Here is a 21,947-nt window from a genome sequence, read left to right on the forward strand (position 1 = left end):
AGTGCTGGGCTTTTTTACGCCTCTGCAGGCACTACTAGGGGCTCTGTATCCTTCCTCCCCGTATAGAGGAATTTTGGTCCCGGGGTGTGGTCCCCGAGCCTCTGCAGGCCCCAGTGGGGCCTGCGGGGGGGCCTTCCCCCATATAAGGTTATCTCAGCTAGAGTAGTGAACTCAGGGGGGGGCTCTCCCATTCATAAATCCACCCTGGGGGTAGGCTCCCCTAGGCATAAAGCAATCTTGTGAGAGTATCACATGATCGTGGAGTTTCTTCACATTTTGGCCCTGAGAGGGACATTGTTGTGGCTCCCTACAGGAGGCTTAGGGGTCAGGGTATCCCTACCCAGCTTCCTCATATTATTATTAATTTTTTGGCAACTTTAGGAGAGTCCCTGAGTCCTGTAATAAATGCTGGCAAGATTTTTTTATGTTGCTGGCAGCCAATCAGAGCGCTCGATCTAATGGGAGTGTGACTTCCGTACCAGTACTATGGCCCAAAGGAAATAAAGCTCCCTGGGCCAATCAAAACTCTCAATTTTTAAGTTGCTGCTCCCATGAGAGTCTCTTAAGGCTCTTGCAGCCCCAACCGTCCAAATATACATATTATTTTTACCCTTAATTTCTCAAACTCTATTGACTCCATTTACACCAAATCACAAAAAGCTCAATCTGCAGACCAATGTCTAGTTTCCTGCCGAATTTTGTGCAGTTCCATTCAGCAGTTTTTGCTGTAGCCTGTCTTAAAAAAGTCTATGGAAAATGTTTGGGAATCTTGTAATTTGGGACCCCCTATTCTTTCAGTCCCCAAATGAATGTTTAATTTGAAATGAAAAATGAATTTATTATTTTAAATAAACAATAATATTTTAGTTTTTATTTAAAAAAGAGGGAAATGAGTCTAACTCAACTTTTTTTTTGCCATTTATAGGCTTTCTGGGACCGTGAGGGAGCCCTCAAGGGTTCACATGTGGTCCTTATTTATTTTTTATTTATATGATTATAACGTCCCTGAAAACTTTGGTTATTTCAGTGAATTTCTATGGCTTTTTAACGTAAATTAATTTTAATTACTACACATATTTCCAACTTCCGAAGCCTGCGTAAGGCAAACACACACATATATATATATATATATATATATATATATATATATATATGTATATACACACTGAAAAAGCAAAGGTGGGATGTTATAGTTAGGTTTAGAATGTACTCATACAAAACCATAGAAATTCAGCAGTTATAGTTAGAGTTCTTTCAAGTAACTATAACTGGCACCCTTGCCAGGCACAGTTTTCTTATCAATAATTTTATTGCAAATGTTGCAGTGATAATATCAAAGATGCCATACAAGATGTTAGCAATGAAAAATCATGAGGAGTAATTAGCTGTCCGTGGCAAAGGTGCGAGTTATAGTTACTTGAATAAACTCTAACTTTAACTGCTGAATTTCTATGTTTTGTGCAGGTAAATTCAGAACCTAATTATAATGTCCCTGAAACCTTTGGCTATTTCAGTTAATTTGATGTTTTTTTAACATAAATTAATTTTAATTACTAAATGTTATTGCAACCTCCGAATGCTGTGTGCCACGGGGGTTGGTCACGAGGCCTGAACTGCAGTCAGTCCTTGCAGCCAAGCCCTAATAACCACCTAACCCTGTGCCAGGCATGGGCTTTGCCCGTGGCCAGTGCAGTTTGGACACAGGACTTGTCTCTGTCAGTGAAGCTGTGAGTGGGTACGTGAGTGTCTGAGTGGGTCTGAAAGTGGGTGTATGAGTCTATGAGTGGGTCTGAGTGGGTGCATGAGTGTGTCTGAATATTTTGCGAATAATGTGCAAAATGCATGAAAAATCAAGAATTTTCATTAATTTCGAGCATGGTGAGGCAAAAATATTTTATACCAGTAATTTGCCCCTAAAACACACCTATATAACACTGCTGGAGTAAGGGTATCTTCGCCCTGACCCCTTATGCCACTTTCAATTAGGATTTTCCCCCGGAGACTGTGTCAGAAAGATCTACATTTATTTTCTCCTTAATATGTTGAAAACTACTGAACAGAATTACACCACAAAAGCAAAAACACATTCTACGTCCGAAAGCTAGCTTTCTGCCACTTTTGGTGTAATTCCATCCAGCGGTTCGGGCTGTAGTAGTGTCTAAAGGCCCTGTGGGAATTAAAACGGCGCACTGACGTCCTTAGATAGAGGGGTCGGGTGGAAGGAGAAACAATTTCCCTTCCATCCCTTACCTGGTGGGGTGGGTGGAAGGCCCATGGGGGAGCGCTAGCGCCCCCCCGTGCTCCAGTGCCAGGATGTAATGGTTACATTTTTGGCACAAGAGCACTGTGCCGTTGGACGTAACCATTACGTCCACGGCACACAAGCAGTTAAAAATGTTTGTGAAGATTTGTTAAACGGCACTAAAGACATAGGCAAGTCAAAAAATGCTTTCTCTATGGCAACATGGTCCTAAGTATAACTGCCTAGCGCTGCCGGCCACTAGGTAATATAGGCACATATATATATATATATATATATATATATATATATATATATATATATAAACATATACATATATCACATTTACATATATATATATATATATATTTATGCATAGATGTGTATATATATATATATATATATATATATATATAAAAACATATACATTTATATATTCAAAAGCTACAGTGATGTTACAGTATTGTGTTGACATAAGTTAAAAACTAATGCCTAAAAATTAAAACATCACTGATGACATCTTATAATCATGTTGACATCATCCTATTGGGTTTGTGAACTTGAAGTAATGCAACCTCTGCATACCATCTATGGATCATTTTCCATTCTGCTTAATAGGATTACCCTCACAAACTGCAACCGCCATGTAAAAGACGGCAGAGAGGGGACTCGTAATCCCCAGCGCAACACTGCTTGCAACGCTGCCCTGGTGGATTAAGACCACCAGCACTGCCAGGCCTTCAGCCGGTTAAAAAAAGTGGACTATCAGACTCGTAATCAGTGACTCTATACTTCATATGATTATACTGTTACCAAATACATTAAATTTAGGACACGCCTTGAAAGATGGCATTCACATAGTAAATTCCTATTCCTTAAAAATAAGGCATTGACATAGTATTTTCTTAATCATTAAAAGTTTAAGACGTGCTGGATTGTGGACACTCCCTAGCATCAGAGAGTCTGTGTTAAGAATGAGAGTGCACTTAAAAAGAAAAATCAAAAATCAAAAATCAAAAGCTATTGAAATAAATGAAAGTACTTGATGTTACGGTTTGTTTGTAATAACTATCACTCAATGTTTGATCTACTACTCGGCTATCTAAGAATTATTTAAATTCAACAATATGGTTTGCTTGGTGCTGGGATTGCAAAATCCTAATTTGTGAAAAAGAGAATTGTTCTATTATACTGAAGAAATAATTACATTTTTGTGTCGGTAGGAGACAATAGCTATCCGTTAGCTTTGAAGTAAGGACAATGCATATGAAGGGAGTGGCGATTTCTATCGTTTTATTTTTGGGCTATAAAATTGTCAATGGAAAATGTTTGGCTAATACAGCCTAACCATGTTGCCTTTTCACTATTGTTGTGAGAATATTCTTGTAGTACTTTATGTCACCACACATTCACTGCCTGAAAGTTATTTTCTCGTATATGTTAAGGTTTTACGTTTCGATTGCCTTAAGGCTGTGTTTCTTATGCTAATCGATTGATATTTTCTAAAACGAATATATGCCAACACATGGAAAGAGTCATGGTGCAAGACTTTTATTCCAATTATGTCTCAGCTTCCAAAGAACTCTGAACATATAGGCGTCACATTGGCTCTCCCTAGTCCTTTCTTACCAGGGCATTGTTAATAAATATAGATGTGCTGGGGATACAAGGATCAGCAACACAATTCATGGATTCTGTTAAAAAAAATAGGGAACCGAATGCACAAGCATGGTTAGTAAAAAGGAAATGGTTATTACCAAACGACAACAAAAGTGTGGAGAATTTTAAACAGGGCATTTTTGATTTCTGGTCCTGTCATTTGAACAAATTGAGAAAAACTGCTAAGTGGGTCCAAGGTCTTTCCAAAAGGGATATGCCTACGTGATCCGACTCCCCATCTTTGGATTCTGTCTTTTTATGTAGTACAGGGTCCATAGTATACATTCCCTCAATCTACGTCTGAAAAGGGGTGTACAACATTGAATATGCTGGCCAGTTTTATCGTGTGCAAAATAACCTTGACAAATCTGGTGTTGAAAATGGTGTTTTGACAGCCAATGTTGGGTGGATGTGCAGAGCATGTTGTTGGGGCGATGGACCTTTCTCTTTAGCAGGCAGGGCTTCATGGTCCCATTTAGAGGTGCCCAGGGCTTGTCGTGGTGCCCTTTGAAGAGAGTGCAGGGTACAAGTCTGAGGGTGTCAGGATTTCCTTTTTCATAGTATAATTATTCAAGTATCCTATACACTTTCTGGCTTCTTCGTTTTCTGTTGGCATCATAGGCTACAAAAAGAAAAAGACGTTCATGCATTTGTGGTGACACAACAAGTAGACAGGTCCAGTGGAAGAAAGAACACTTCCAAAGTACTGAGAGTGTGTTGATAAAGTAGCTTCAAGGCCCATAGTCAGCATATTTTATCTAACATGCACTCTTGAAGAAACGAGGACAATTGAGAACCTCTCAAAATTCAAAACAGCAAGTTTTAGCTAGTTACTTTGACCCAAAACCTGCTAATACAAATTGTGAAAATTGCTTCTATTGTGTTGCTTCTGTGTTTGGAACACCTTTAACACTTCAACTGAACTGCAAAGAATTACAGTAGTTCTAGGAACCTGAAATTGTCAGAAGTGCCCAGAGGTGTTTATGTTTCTAAAAATCTATGCGAAGTACTGTAGCAAATGTTACTTTTAGTATTTGCAGTAGTTTAAGGTATTTGCAACATTTTAGCCTTTTTTCCTGACATAAAGAAAATAGTTTTCCTCTAGGAGAATTTCCTTATTTATGCCCCTTTCAATTTCGGGGTTGTAACCCACCCCCCACTCCTTTTCTGGAATGAAAATGAGGTTACTCCTCCCATTTTCAGGAGTAAATCTTCAGCTGTTTTTAGGATGGTCTATAACCTGGAAAGATTTGGTGAATAATCCTACTATTGGGTATTACCTCCCTTAGGACGGGATCCTGTATTGGAAAAGCAAAACTTGCCCCTGTGAGCAGATTTACTCACACTTAAAATTCTGCTATTCTGGTAGAACTTTGGGACTGAGTAAATCCGTTAACGAAAGTAAAAACCTAGCATGCCTGGTACTATCAATTTGGAATCGGATTTTCCCTTAAGAATGCTGCCATTAAAGCACTTAAGTTCTAATTAGGACCTGATTACGAGTCCGACACAGCAGTATTCTCCTGTGAAATATATCTTCGCCTAATTACAAAAGGCTCAGGGTTCTCAAACCTGGTTTTCTTGGGTGCAGGAACAACAGACCGGATTTTACTGGTCAGAAATTCCAGCCAGTAAAATTACTTTAAGTTTTCACTGCAAGAAGAGCTAAATCTATTGCACCAGGCCCCCATAAACAATTCCTCCAGCAGGAGGGAGCATACAATGCTTCTTTTGTCAAACCTATTCTTCTATTGCCCACTCTTGCCCTTCCAGACTCCTTTCTCCATCCTGGCCACAAGAAAGACACTGCTCCCATTCACACCCTGCTCGGATCAGGTGAAAATGAGACAATTAAATACCTCGGAATAAGAAATACAGTGATCAATTATCCTTGGTGATTCAGTGTTCACATAGGTATTCTCCATTCTGAGACAATTTAACATGTAATAGATAGAATTCTGTGAGAAAACAGGGCTGATTGCAGAGGCCCCCTAACTTTTTGCCCCCATTTTCCACTTTATGCTGGTGTTTTCCTGACTCTGATGGTGCCCTGGGTACTGCTAACCAGTCCCAGGGCCTGTGCTCTGTGTAAAATGGATATGCAAATTAGGCTAATTATAATTGGCTAAGTTAACCTACCTATAAGTCCCTAGTATATGGTAGGGCATGTAGGTTTAGGGACCACAGCATAGGTGGTGCACACCTAGGTGCATTGCTGAGGTGCCCAGTGTCATTTTAAAAGCAAGCCTGCCTTGCTGGCTGCTTTTAAATTAAAGTTATATGCAAATTCGACTTTGGAATTAAAGGTACTTCCAAAGTCTTAAACTACCTTATTTTTACATATAAGTCACCCCTAAAGTGTGCCCTATGTGCCCCTAGGGCTGGGTGCCATGTAACTATAAGCAGGGACTTTATAAAAATAGATTTATAAGCCCTGGTGAGGTAAAAACAGCCAAATTCGTTTTTCCCTCATTGAAGTAAATGGCCTTCATAGGCTAGAATGGGCAGACTTTATTTTAAATTTTAAAGTCTCCTTAAATGTTGCATACCAAGAATTTGGCATCAAATTAATTGTTGTAATAAATCCTACAACTTCCAGTTGTTGGATTTAATATAACTTGTCCAGGTAAAAAGTTTAGACTTTACCTAAAAAGTTGCCAATTTCAGCTCTGCATTGTTTTTGCTGCTGTGCTCTGATTGGCCAGCCTGCAGCAGCTTCTGCCAGGCTACCTTGATGAGGTGTGAAGTGGCCTGACTTCACACAAAGGAATGTGCTTGGGGGAGAGAATCTCCCCTCAGCAGATGGTGAGGCAGGAAGGGGGAGGGCTGCCAAACTGGTCTTCAGAGACATTTGCAGCACCCAGCAACACCCCCACATCCTGCAACCCCAGACAGCTAGGTGCCCCCTTGATTAGATTAGGAGAGGGCAGGAGAGGGGTGTGTTTATGATTTTTAGCCACACCAGTGGGTGGGCTCAGCCAGATGTAACCTCCAAAATTTAGATTTTTAGAGACTGTTGCCTTCTGGGATGGATTTTTGCCACACTTCCCAGGAAGTGGTCATCACAGGGGGACGACCCTGTCCCTGATTGGAGAACCAGGGCCCCCCTGCTTTTCACCCAGGAGCAAGGATAAAACTGGCAGACCTGCACCCACACCTCAGATCCCCTCCAGAATTCAACAAGAAAGGAACTAAAGAAGAAGAAGGACTGCCCTGCTGGACCCCTGGCCTGCACCTGGACCCTGCACTCAGAAGGACTGCACCAGCTGCACACTTGGGCTTCACCACAAGAAGGACTTTGCCTGGCTTCAACTGGTTCAAGGAGGGACTCCCTGTTTGCTACAGGTGAAAAATTGCTAAACCAGAGTCCCCTGCACCAACTCCTGAAAGAAGCGACCAGCTGACCACTGCCCAGTGGCCAAAAAGGAGTTTGCGCCAGGTGCATTCTGGGAGTTGAAGTCCGCACCCCCAAGGACCATCACAGAACTTCTGGACCCTTGGGGTGAGCTGTGGACCCCAAAAGAACCTTAAAAGAACATCTGGGTGAAGCCCCAGAAGTTTTGAAAAGATTGGAGAATTTTTGAAAAAAAGCTCCATAAAGTGACCGACCCGACGCGGAAATTCTAGCCGGCTTGCCTCAACCGCGACCCGGCCTGACTTCGTGGTTCGTCCCGGTAAAGAAAAACATCCAAAAAAGAGACTAAGTCCGAACGTAAAAAGTTGACCGGGACCTCCCAGCCATCGTATCCGAGAAGGGCTCCATGGACGTCGGATCAAGATCCAGGTTTACCCCGGTCGAAGGATTTTCATCTCGAAAAAACGACTAAGTCCGAAGGTAAAAATCACCACCGAGGAAACCGACTTCGCGTATCCGGACAAGGGCTCCAGGAGGTCGGATTCAACTGGCAGGTTCGTCCCGGGGAAGAAAAACATCAAAAAAGAGACTAAGTCAGAAGGTAACTTTTTAACCGAGGCCTCCCGCGACTTGTAGCCGAGCAGGGCTCCATCGCGGTCGGCCTGAAAGTTTGACTTTGCCCCGGTCCTGGTGCAACCAGATGACCCGATTGGCGCTTTTTGTTTCTAAGCGCTAGAAAATAATAATACTTTAAAAATTCATATCTCTGGTTCCCCTGAACCGATTTTAATCGTTTTTGTGTCATTTTAAAGATAAAAACATAAGCTATTTTTATAAATTGGTTTTGGATTTTTGAACTGTTTCCTGTGTTTTATTTAATTACTGTTTTGTGATATTTGAATGCTTTACACTTTGTCTCCTAAGTTAGGCCTTGACGCTCGTTGCCAAGCTACCAAGGGTTGAGCTGGGATTAATTTACTGAGACCTAACTGTACCTATGTGGAGGTTAGTGGCTTGTTGCTAGGTGTAGGTACCTACCTGCCCTACCAATAACCCATTTTCCAACAAATTCCATGTGGAGATTCTACTATGGCTGATGGGAATCTGTCCATGGAATTCTGCTTAGCTAAGAATAACAGCCTAAGTGTGCAAATAGCTTTGCCAGTACAGAATAGAATGGTTCTGGGGAAGCCAGGCGTTACAAGGTTTCAAAGATGTCCAAAGGCCACCTTGCTATTGGACTCAAAACTCAGCACCAAACAAACTCCTTTAGAAATTGAACTTCTAAGAGTGAGCCACAGCAAACAAAACTCAGAATTCCACAGAGAAAATGAAAAGGCTCAACAATGCTACTGCTCAAGCTATTGGTTCTCCTTCAAAAAGAAAACATACTTTGTTCCACATACAAACTAATATTATCATTTAACGTGTAAAAATAACAAACAATGTTATGCAGTGTATTCATAATAAATACACCTCTACCTATTGCCTTTGATAAAATGTTTCCATACTCAATAAGTTACTGTCTACTGACTTGACAAAAGGTTGTCATAATCAACTAACCAATGCCATTGGCCTTTGAAAAAGGATTGACATGCTCTATAGGTCAGTGGCTATTAGCCTTAATTGCATTATTTCACAATAAATTACCTCCAACTAGTGCGTTTTGGCAAGGGTTTACAACAACCAGTTCGAGTTATCCGATTGTTGTGAGAATGACCCATCACCAATGGACATTGGCAGCAGGGTCTTCGTGGTACACTTGAGAAGCTGTATTTCCTTATCTAAAAAGCTGCCCACAAGCACACATGCAAAGGCTCCCATAAAGAAGATTTCTCAACCTAAATACCTCCAGTGGGTTTACAGAGTTTGCAAATGTAAACAACCACATGAACACTCCTTTGGCTACAAGGACTGAGTCATAGCGAGGTCTTTTTGGGGGCAAGGGGTGAATACACTAATAGTTTAAGTAATGAAGGAGGGATCGCTACTGTAGGCTGGTCCTTTGCCCAGTCCTTACAGCGATAGTAGTTCTTTGTTCAGCCAGCACAGTTGTGGTCACCTCTTATAGATATCATCCTTCTGTAGGGCCACACTTCCAGCATCCTCTCCAATGCAGATGAAACTCTTCCACCCAGGTAAGGGCCCAATTCCCATGCACAGTTACAAGTCACCAGGCATCTGGGCAGATGACTGCACAATGCAAGCACTCCACTCGAGAATGCAGTGCCACAATCCCCTTTATATAGTAGGTAGTTCCTCTTTCTCCAGGCAGTCTTAACTTTCATTACAGAGCCTCGACTCGGTTTTTTCCCAACTTGATTGAGGAGATGGCTGTCAAAGACCCCAGCACTGTAACTCAAACCTTAGACACAGGTCAATGAGAAATGCGTTAAACACTGAACTGGGTGTCCGGTCCATAATTTATGTCTGGTTGTCAAATGCAGATATGTCCTTCTGTGTTTTGGGCTATATTGAATTTTTAGGATGGTTCCACATAGGTCTTCCCAACAATAGTCCTTTCATCTTATATGTGTAATCTGCAGGAAGAGGGGCTACACTTAGGTGTGTCCTAATAGTAAGGTGTGCTAGAGATTTCAATAAAATAAAAATCATGTAATTATTCAGGTGTATTAGTAAATTGTAAGCCTAACTAAATGCTGCATTTTAAACATGCATCTCACTTTCTAAACTTTGCATGGCCTGACCTTGCTTGACTTGCTATGTTAACAAATTCTAAACCATCATAGCTGAGCTCAAATGTTTCTTTGGAGACTTTTTCCTTTTTTTTGCATGACTTTTCCTGACACAAACTTCCTATGCTAACAAAGACAATATATATTTTCTATTCTTTTTAACCACCTGGCTTTCTTTGGAATCTCAAACTTGTTAAGTTAATCTTAAAACTTACTTCCTTATAAATAGGCTTTAAGTATGGAGACATGTGAGAATCAAAATGACATAAGCTGTTTGGGCATAAAACTTACATGAATATTTGGTCTTTCTGAAACCAGATGGCTGTGGACACACTTGAGTGTTGCAGAGTTGTTAAAAATGTAGTCCAATGTTACTTATGTGTGTAGGAAAGTACCATCTTTCCTGGCATGTTACCCCCAATTGCTGCCTGTTTGTCAGTATATTTTGCCTGTCTCACTGGGATCCTGCTAGCCAGGACCCCAGTGCTCATAGTTTGTATCAACATGTGTGTGTTGTCAGTAGTTCTAAACTTTGTCACTGAAGTTCTGATAACCAGAACTCCAGTGCTTATGCTCTCTCTACTTCCAAATTAGTCACTATAGTTTAGTGACTTCATATTCCAAATCCAATTGGCACACTAGATCTCCCTTATAAGCCCTTAGTATATGGTACCTTGGTACCCAGGGCATTGGGGTTCCAGGAAATCCTTATGGGCTGCAGCATTTCTTTTGCCACACCTAAGGAGTTCAGACAAACCTTTCCTCAGGACTGCCATTGCAGCCTGATTGAAATAGTGCCCACATTATTTCACAGCCATTTTCACTGCACTTAAGTAGCTTATAAGTGACCTATATCTGGAATTGGGGGGCAATTCCATGCATCCTGGGGGCTCCACCATGGACCCCCAGTACTGCCAAACCAGCTCTCTGAGGCTTGCATTGCAGCTACAGCTGCTGCCACCTCACAGACAGGTTTCTGCCCTCCTCTCACTTTGGAAATAGGCTTTACAGGCTTGGGAGGGGTAGCCTCCCAGAACCTCTGGAAATGCTTTGAGGTGCACAGATGGTGCCCTCCTTGCATAAGACGGTCTACACCAGTTCAGGGACCACCAGTCCTTTCTCTGGCACGAAACTAGACAAAGGAAAGGGGAGTGACCACTCCCCTGCCCTTCACCACCCGAGGGATGGGGCCCAGAACTCCTCCAGTGTGTCCCTGGCATTAGCCATCTTGTTTTCCAAGGTGTGGGGTCACTCTGGAGATCCCTGAGTAGCCAGTGCTAGCAGGTTACGTCAGAGACCCTCCTGATAGGAGCATGCCTGGATAGGTAGCCAATCCCCATCTCAGGGCCATTTAGGGTCTGTCATGTGGGTGTCTTTTCAGGTTAAGTTTGCAAGACTCCTACAAGAATCCTCTGCTTCAGCTTCTGACCTTCGGGTCCACCGCAGACTGCTTCAGGAACCGCTGTATCTCCAACAAAGTATCCAGGATGACTCCTGTACCCTGAAACTTCAGCTCCAGCCAGCATTTGCAACAGTTTCCAAGGTGTGCATGCTCTGAGGACACCCTGTCTTCACCCTGCACCAGAAAAACCAAAGGAATCTCCAGTGGAGTGATTGAGTCACTTCTCTGCTTCTGCAGGTACCTTCAGAGACGACGACTGGTTCCCTGGGACTCCTCTACTGATGATGAGCATGCTCCCTGGAACACAGGTGGTGGACCAACACAACCCAGGCTGTCCTAAGGTCCAGCTGTCCAAGTTTGGTGGAGGTAAGAGCTTGCCTTCCTGGTTTGTGACAGTGCCGCTGTACAACGTGTCATCTCCATCTCCTTGGGCTTCTGTGCACTTCTTCCAAGAATCCTTTGTGCACAGTGTAGCCCATGTCCCCAGCACTCCATCCTATGAGGCACAACTTGCTGAGTTATTCTCCAGCGACGTGGGACCATCTTTTGTGCTGCACCAACTGCACTTGACATCTTCTTTGTCCCCCTGTCCTGGAACTCCCATGGGTGCTGCGTGGTCATCTGTGGGCTCTCTCCAGTGTTGCAAGCTCCCTCTGCCTCCTCATTCTGACTTGCAGCCACCAGGTCCATCCTGGGTCCAGAAAGCACCATTTTTACACAAACCGCAACCTTGTTTGATCCAAGGCTTGTTGGACAAATCCAGTGACGCAAACAGCTTGCATCCAACATCTTGACATGGGACATCTCCTGCACCATGCAGGAACCCACAACCATCTTCCTTGGTGCTCTTCTGCAGACTTCTTCTTACCAGAGAATCCTCTGCATCCAACATCTTGACGTGGGATATCTCCTGCACCATGCAGGAAATCTTCCTTGGTGCTCTTCTGCAGACTTCTTCTTACCAGAAAATCCTCTTTTGCACCATCTTCTAGGTTGGCATGGGCTCCTGTCCTTCCAGGAATCTTCTGCGACTGATGGGCTTGATCTCCTCTCGTCACAGGTCTTCAGCTCCAGGAATCCACCATTTGTTGCTTGCAGTCTTGCTTGATTCTTGCAATAACTCTTTTCATGACTTGTAGTGTGTCCTGAAGAAACTTGCAGTACTTTACTCCTACTTTCCTGGGCTACAGGGTGGGGTATTTTACTTACCTTTGGTGTTCTCATACACTCCCAGCACCCCTCTACACACTACACTTGCCTAGGGGGGAATTTGTGATTTGCATTCCACTTTCTTCGTATATGGTTTGTATTACCCCTAGGCCTAATGCATTCTATTGTATTATCTACTGTTTGCACTATTCTATGACTATGTACTTAATAGGTTTTGGTGTCTAGTGTATATATTGTGTATAATACTCACCTCCAGAAGGAGTATTGTCTCTAAGATATTTTTGGCCTTCTGTCACTAAAAGAAAGTACCTTTATTTTTAGTAACACTGAGTATTGTATTTTATTGTGTATAGGTATTGTGTAACTATAGTGGTATTGTAGGAGCTTTGCATGTCTCCTAGTTCAGCCTAAGCTGCTCTGCTACAGCTACCTCTATACAGCCTAAGCTTCTAGAACACTGCCTACATTTCACTAATAGGGGCTAACTTGACCTGATATAAGGTGTAAGTACCTTAGGTACCCACTACAAACCAGGCCAGCCTCCTACAGTGTGCAGAAGACTCTTTGTTGGAACTTACCATCATGACCGAAACTGTTCCTGTTTCACAACTTTGTCTTTCTAGCAATTGGATGATCATTCAGTTCTCTGTTAAATTGTTGAAACATTTGTATAATTTTATTTTATGCAAAAAATGTTCCAGGGAAAGAACTGGTTCACAAGTCAAGATCCAATATAACGCAGCACCAGACCCTTGCTATGCCCACTACCGGGCTAACCTCTCTTTTTGCCTTAGCTGGCACAATTACTTCTGTAAACAGCCTTAGAGGCTTGACAGTCTCTCAGATGCTTGTTCCTTTTTGCTATTTTATGTTTTAAGTCTTGGTACTCTTTAACTAAGATGGTTCTCTATGCTGAGTCTTGATTGCTCTCTTCACGAGAAAACTCTTGGGAGTTACTGACTCCGATGTACTTTTCTGATTTAGAAATATAGTTTAGTGATAGATTTATGGAACACACTTCCTGCTAAATTCAGTAACTTATTTAATTAATAAAGATAAAGAAATGGTCTGAGAACTAATGATTAATAAAACTTCTAAAATGTAATCATAACTCTGATTATTGACTCCTGAGATTGAAATGCTACTGAAATTAAATAACTGAGTTTGCAAAAGCTGCAGTTTTATATTTACACGCTCATTTCCAAGGTCCCTATTTGAGTGCACCAAAAACCTCAGAGGTTTATTAATTTTAGGACTCTTGCGCATGTATTGTGTAGGAAAGTCCTCCTGTTTGCCCTGGTCACCCCCACACTTTTTGGACAGGTACTGGTGGTTACTGACTCTTGGCTGTGCCCTGGGTACTGCTTACCAGTCCCAGGGCCAGTGCTCTGTGTAAAATGGATATGCAAATTAGGCTAATTATAATTGGCTAAGTTAAGTCCCTAGTGTATGGTAGGGCATGTAGGTTTAGGGACCACAGCATAGGTAGCGCACCCATAGGTGCACTGCTGAGGTGCCCAGTGTCATTTATAAAGGCAGGCCTGCCTTGCTGGCTGCTTTTAAATTAAAGTTATATGCAAATTCAACTTTGGAATTAAACGTAGTTACAAAGTCTTAAGCTACCTTATTTTTACATATACGTCACCCCCAAGGTCTGCCCTATGTGCCCCTAGGGCTGGATGCCATGTAACTATAAGCAGGGACCTTATAAAAATAATTGCATAAGCCCTGGTGAGGTAAAAACAGCCAAATGTGTTTTCCCCTCATTGTAGTGAATGGCCCTCATAGGCTAGAATGGGGAGACTTTATGTTAATTTTTAAAGTCCCCTTAAATGATGGATACCAAGAGTTTGGTATCAAATTAATTGTTATAATACATCCCACAACTTCCAGTTGTTGGATTTAATATAACTTATTCAGGTAAAGAGTTTTAAACTTTACCTGAAAGGTTGCCAGTTTCAGCCCTGCATTGTTTTTGCTGCTGTGCTCTGATTGGCCAGCATCTAGCAGCCTGGCCAGGCTGCATTGATGAGGTGTGAAGTGGCCTGGCTTCACACAAAGGAATGTGCCTGTGAAAGGAAATCTCCCCTCAGCAGATGGTGATGCAGGAAGGGGGATGGCTGCCAAACTGGTCTTCAAAGGCAGAGAAGGACATTTGGAGCAACCAGCAACATCCCCACATCCTGCAACCCCAGACTACTAGGTGCCCCCTTGATTAGATTAGGAGAGGGCAGGAGAGGGGTGTGTTTATGATTTTTAGCCACACCAGTGGGTGGGCTCAGCCAGATGTAACCTCCAAAAATCAGATTCAGCCATGATGGATTTTTGGAGAATGTTGCCTCCTGGGATTGATTTTTGCCACACTTCCCAGGAAGTGGTCATCACAGGGGAAAGGACCCTGCACATGATTGGAGAACCAGGACCCCCCTGCTTTTCACCAAGGAGCAAGGATAAAACTGGCAGACCTGCACCCACCCCTAAGATTCCCATCAGATTCCAACAAGGAAGAACCAAAGGAGAAGAAGGACTGCCCTGCTGGACCCCTGGCCTGCACCTGGAACCTGCACTCAGAAGGACTGCACCAGCTGCACACTTGGGCTTCACCACAAGAAGTACTTTGCCTGACTTCAACTTGTCCAAGGAGGGACTCCCTGTTTGCTACAGGTGAAAAATTGCTAACTAGAGTCCCCTGCACCAACTCCTGAAGAAATCAACCAACTGGCCACTGCCCAGTGGCCAAAAAGGAGTTTGCACCAAGTGCATTCTGGGAGTTGTAGTCCACACCCCCAAGGACCATCTCAGAACTTCTGGACCCTTGGGTTGAGCTGTGGACCTCAAAAGAACCTTAAAAGGACATCTGGAGAAGCCCCAGAAGTTTGGAGAAGTTTGGAAAACTCTAGCAGGCTTGCCTCATCCGTGACCTGGCCTGATATGCTGGTTCGTCCTGGTAAAGAAAATCTCTGAAAAAGATACTAAGTCCGAAGGTAAAAAGTTGACTGGGACCTCTCAGCCAGCGTATCCGAGGAGGGCTCCAGGGACGTCGGATCAAGATCCAGGTTTACCCCGGTCGAAGGATTTTCACCTCGAAAAAACAACTAAGTCCGAAGGTAAAAATCTCCACCAAGGATTCTCGCATCGCGTATCCGGAGAAGGGCTCCAGGAGGTCGAATTAAACTGGCAGGTTCGTCCCGCTGAAGAAAATCTTCGAAAAAGAGACTTAGGTGTTCATTACAACCCTGGCGGACGGTGTTAAAGCGGCGGTAAAACCACCAACAGGCCGGCGGTAAAATTTTGGGAATTATGACCGTGGCGGAAACCGCCAACAAAGACAGCCACTTTAACACTCCGACCGCCACGGCAGTACAGACGAACAGCGCGGTGGTCCCGCCAACAGACAGGCGGGAGACAATGTACCGCCCACACTATTATGACAGGCCAATCCGCCACCTTTTCCGGGGTAGATTCAACGCGGATAAAAACACTGCGGAAACAGCCATTTCGAAGGAAAAACACTCACCTCTACACACTCCATGAGGAAGGATGACCCCATGGAGCCGGAACTTCATATTCTCCCTGCACTAGTCTTCCTGCTCCTCTACCAGGAGCACCAACCCCGGCGGCGAAGACCACAGTGAGTACTGCACCTACGACATAGGGGAGGGGGAGGGAAAAAACAGGGACACTCACACGCACCACCCCTACCCACAACCCCACCCACTACAACACACACACCAATGCATATATATACATTACACTAACAACCTCCAACCCCCCCGGAAGAATGCGAAGACAAATGGAAATGAGTGTAACTATTGTAATATATCAAAAATCAGTAAGCAAAAATAAATATATATATACACTATTAACAAAATATAACCACGATTAGTAGTCCAGGTATTGCACCATTCATAGTCCATGGACCACTGGGCCCAAAATGCATGGGCGAGGCCCACACAAGATTCCCAAACATGATGGAGAGAACACTGCAGGGGCATCAGATAGAAATACTACAGGCACCTCAGGGGGAAGGGAAGGGGGCACCTTAGCCGGATGAGTGCACGACGCCAGATCCACGAGGGGGCTCCATGCCCATTGATGTATCCTGGAGAGTGCAAAGCCACAGTCTCTCAAGTCTCTACAGTGGGTGGGTTGCCCACTGTTTCATCCTGGGGAGTGCATAGACAGTCTCTCAAGTCTATACAGTGGGTGTGTTGCCCACTGTTCCATCCTGGGGAGTGCAAAGTCACAGTCTCTCAAGTCTCTACAGTGGGTGTGTTGCCCACTGTTCCATCCTGGGGAGTGCAAAGCCACAGTCTCTCAAGTCTCTACAGTGAGTGGGTAGCCCACTGTTCATTCCTGGGGAGTGCAAAGCCACAGTCTCTCAAGTCTCTACAGTGGGTGGGTTGCCGACTGTTCCATCCTGGGGAGTGCAAAGGCACAGTCTCTCAAGTCTATACAGTGGGTGTGTTGCCCACTGTTCCATCCTGGGGAGTGCAAAGCCACAGTCTCTCAAGTCTTTACAGTGGGTGGGTTGCTCACTATTCCATCCTGGGGAGTGCAAAGCCACAGTCTCTCAAGTGGATGTCTTTCTCCACTGGTTCTGGAGGGGGACTGGTGCCCAGAGTGCTTCATCCTGTGCAGGACAGAGGTAGTGGATGCTGTTCTCCACTGGTTCTGGAGGGGGACTGGTGCCCAGAGTGCTTCATCCTGCCAAGGACAGAGGCAGTGGATGCTGTTCTCCCCTGGTTCTGGAGGGGGACTGGTGCCCAGAGTGCATCACTCACCCTTGTGGCGGTCCCAGTTGCGTCACTGCCCCTGCCGCTCATGGGCTAGCGGTCCTGCAGTTGGGGGCCTTGCCCTGTTCAGCGGTGCTTGCCTTGGCGGTCTTTGCCCTGTTCAGCGGTGCTTGCCCTGTTCAGCGGTGCTTGCCTTGGCAGACTCTGCCCTGTTCAGTGGTGCTTGCCCTGTTCAGCGGTGCTTGAGTTGGCGGTCTTTGCCCTGTTCAGCGGTGCTTGCCCTGTTCAGCGGTGCTTGCCTTGGCGGTCTCTGCACTGTTCAGCGGTGCTTGCCCTGTTCCGCGGTGTGCCCTGACGGTCCGCCATTGCCCATCTGGGCTGTGGCTGGCGGTCCTTCATTGGTCAGATGGGCTGTGGCTAGCAGGGCCCTCCTGGGCAGCTGGGCTGTGGCTGGCGGAGTCCTCCTGGACAGCGACGATGGGGCTGGTGGTGGGCTCCTGGGCAGCGAAGATGGGACTGGCGGTGGCCTCGCCCTCCGTCCCACTGGTGTATTCAGAGTCCATAGTGTGGGCCTCCATGCCCATGTGGGATGCCACTGCTCCTCCGCCTGATGATGCTAATGCATACAAGAACAGGGAAACCGCAAAAAAGGGGGGGGGACAGAAGAAAGACAGGTTGAGTGCATGGCTTACCGCTACCGTTGGCGGACAAGACAGATACAGCAGCCCCCTGCACTACGTCGCACTGTTGGGCTCTACAGTGCAATTCCTGGGAAATGGCCTACAAGGCTATGGACGACATCTGCACACATAGATGACACAGGTGCATGAATAGCTGTACTAGGCACTCTACAGAGGTGGGGTGGGGGGCCACCGTGCCATGCCTTACGAAGGAGCCTAGCCTACGGAACTCGCCCTGGCCTAGGGAAACCCACAGCCCTCCTCCCCCACCCAGACCCCTCCACTGCGCGCAAAGTCAGCTGAATGAGAGTGTACTCACCCCATGTGTCTGCTGTGATGCCCTCAAGCACCCATCCAACTCAGGGTAGGCCACCGCCAGGATCCGGAACATCAGGGGGGTCATGGTTCGATGGGCACCCCTCCCACGTTGGGAGGCCATCCCCAGCTGAGCCTCTGCCGTTTTCTTGCTCCAGCGGTGAATGTCCTCCCATCTCTTCTGGCAGTGGGTGCTCAGTCTGTGGTGGACCCCCAGGGTCCGGATGTCCTTGGCGATAGCACGCCAAATATCCTTCTTCTGGTGGGCGCTGACCTACATGAAATGTACAGGGGAAGAAGAAAAGTCATTACCAACTGCACGGTCAAAATGATTGGCCCCCATCCCTACCCTAGCCATGTGGCACATGCACCCACCGTCTTTCATGCACTCAGAACTCTGCCCCCTTCCTTCTTACAACCAGCCCTCTCCACACAGGCATAGCCCATACAACATGCTCCCTGTGTACTTACCTTTTGGTCTGGAGGACTGTAGGGTAGTGTGTACTGGGGGAGGACCCCGTTGACGAGCTTCTCCAACTCCTCTGATGTAAAGGCAGGGGCCCTTTCCCCAGACGTACAACCCATTGTCTCTTCTAGACCGAGGTCACAGCAGCACTTGCAGTGTAGGTCCTCTCCTGTCGAAGATCAGGTATCAAGTGATTCAACAGCTAGAAAATGGCGGTCACGTCGGCGGCGGTGCGTACCATCACCACCGGCGTACATCGTCATTGGCTCCTGGGACCCATAGGGTCCAATGTTAACCAATGCAGCATTGTGCTGCGGTCTTTGACCGCCTACCGCGGCGGTGTACAACGCCAGCGCAGTTACCTCACATCCCATTTTCCCACTTTAGAGGTCAGGCAACTGCCATTTCAGGGGCCCACATGGCCTAATTATCAACTGCGTCACACATACCTAGGCCTACTCTCAACACACATACAGGCCAGATTTTGTGTATGAATCGTGTTCTTGTAGACTGTGGGTACATACCTCTGAGTTGTTTGATTCTGTGCTCGCTGTTGTCCTTCATAGGCACCGTCCGCTGGGAAATGTGAGAGGATGGCTTCGGTGTACCGACCGCTGGTGGACCTGTCGACAATGGAGGAAAGAAATTTGATCATCACCTACAGGTTTGACCGTGCCACAATCCAGGAACTGTGTACCCAGTTGGAGCCAGACCTGATGTCAGCAATCCGCCATTTCCTTGCAAGTGGGTCTTTTCAAACAACTGTGGCCATGGCATCAGGGATGTCCCAGCCTATGTTTTCCAACGTATTGTCCAGAGTGCTGTCTGCCCTGCTGAAACACATGCAGAGCTACATCGTTTTCCCTCAGGTGGAGGACATGCCTACAGTGAAAGGTGACTTCTATGCTCTTGGACATATCCCCAACATCATAGGTGCCATTGATGGGACCCATGTGGCTTTGGTCCCCCCCCCCACAGGAGTGAACAGGTGTACAGGAACCGGAAGAGTTATCATTCAATGAATGTACATATGGTATGTTTGGCAGACCAGTACATCTCCCATGTGAATGGCATGTTCCCTGGCTCAGTGCATGACACCTACATCATGCGGAATAGCAGCATCCCTTATGTGATGGGTCAACTACAGAGGCACCGTGTGTGGCTATTAGGTGACTCTGGTTACCCCAACCTGTCATGGCTACTGACCCCAGTGAGGAATCCCAGGACCAGGGCAGAGGAACGCTACAATGAGGCCCATGGGCGGAGTAGGAGGGTGATGGAACGCACCTTAGGCCTCCTGAAGGCCAGGTTTAGGTGCCTCCATATGACAGGTGGATCCCTATTCTACTCACCAAAGAAGGTGTGCCAGATCATCGTGGCCTGCTTTATGCTTCATAATTTGGCTTTGCGACACCAGGTGCCTTTTCTGCCGGAGGAGGATCCAGATGGCGGTGTTGTGGCAGCTGTGGAGCTTGTGGACAGTGATGAGGAGGAAGCAGAGGAAGAAGACATTGACAACAGCGACTCAGTCATCCAGCAATATTTCCAGTGAAACACATGTGAGAATACATTCCTGCCTACCACAAGTACTTTTACAGTTCTACCTCTATCCTGTCTGTCGATTTCACCCAGTGTATGGTCACTGAGTTGTCAATTTCCCTTACGGTTTCACAGGTGTGGGTCCCAACGTGTGTCATCTGCTTAGATTCCTCATGGACGAGAGCTGTGTGACATAGGCATGTTGACATTACTAATTCCTGAAAATTAAGTCACTGTAATTGCAAATACACTATTTCGAAATCACAGACAGACTCCAGATCTTTTGGTGCTTTAGGTGTGTTTATTTACATACAAAATATTAAGTCAAATGGTCAGGGGTGATAGCGGAGGAGTGTCCATGGCAGAGTCCAGTCTATTAGTCTCACAGGAACATTGCCCAAATGGGCATAGGAAGTGGAGCTGGGGCAGTTTTATTATGGACAGGGTGACAAAGTGGGACAGTGGCTAGACAATCAGGGTGGTCTCATTTCTTGGCGGGGGTCTTGGCATCGTGCTCTGTCTTGTTCCTGGATCTCAGGGACCGTTTGTGAGGTGGTTCTCCATCTGCAGGGGGTCGGGTGCTGGTGTGGTGGTCCTGTGGCGGTGCCTCCTGTCCACTGGCGCCGGTGGAGGTGGTGGGCAGTTCATCGTCTATGCTAGTGTCAGGGGCCCCTTGTAGTGCCACAGTGTCCCTCCTGGTGTTCAGTATTTCCTTCAGCACCCCTACGATGGTGCCCAGGGTGGAGCTGATGGTTCTGAGTTCCTCCCTGAACCCCAAATACTGTTCCTCCTGCATGCGCTGGGTCTCCTGAAACTTGGCCAGGACTGGTGCCATCGTCTCCTGGGAGTGGTGGTATGCCCCCATGATGGAGGAGAGTGCCTCGTGGAGAGTGGGTTCCCTTGGCCTGTCTGCCCCCTGTCGCACAGCAGCCCTCCCAGTTCCCCTGTGTTCCTGGGCCTCCATCCCCTGGACTGTGTGGCCAATACCACTGCCCTCAGGTCTCTGTTGTTGTTGGGGTGGTGGGTTATCCTGGGTTCCCTGTAGTGGTGGACACACAGCTGATTGACGTATCCTGGGGACGGAGGTATGGGCCTGCTGGGTGGGTGCTGTGCTGGTGTTACCAGAGGGGGGAAGGTCTGTGGTGGCCTGTGCCTGTGTGAGGGGAACTGACTGTCCCGGGGCCCACGATGGTCCGGGCTGGTCATCTAGATCCAGTTGGACAGAGCTGCTGTCATCACTGTGGGCCTCTTCTGTGGGTGGAGTGGAGATGTCTGGATCCTCCTGTCTGGTGACGTTGGGTAGGGGTCCTGCAGGGGTGGAAAAGCATGATTATTGCATCTGTGTATGTCATGGTGTGCAATGGGTGGGCGACCGTGTACCCCAGTGCTGGCATTCCTGTTTGGGGGCTTGTGTGATGATGGTTTAGGGGGGTGTATGGGTATGTGCAGTGGGCATGCTTTAGTGATGGGTGTCCATGCGTTGTTGTTGCATGCAGGGCTTGGTGTTGGGATGTGTGGTTTGTGATATTGGTACATTTGTGAGGAGTTGGAATAATACGGGTGGGGGTAAGGGTGGGGGTATGTGATAGCATGCAGTTAGGGTGGGTGATGTAATAGTTAAGATTTGACTTACCAGAGTCCATTCCTCCATCAACTCCTGCAAGGCCCTCAGGATGCAGAATCGCCAAGA

Source organism: Pleurodeles waltl, chromosome 3_1, assembly GCF_031143425.1.
Source record: "Pleurodeles waltl isolate 20211129_DDA chromosome 3_1, aPleWal1.hap1.20221129, whole genome shotgun sequence".
Classification (NCBI taxonomy): Eukaryota; Metazoa; Chordata; class Amphibia; order Caudata; family Salamandridae; genus Pleurodeles; species Pleurodeles waltl.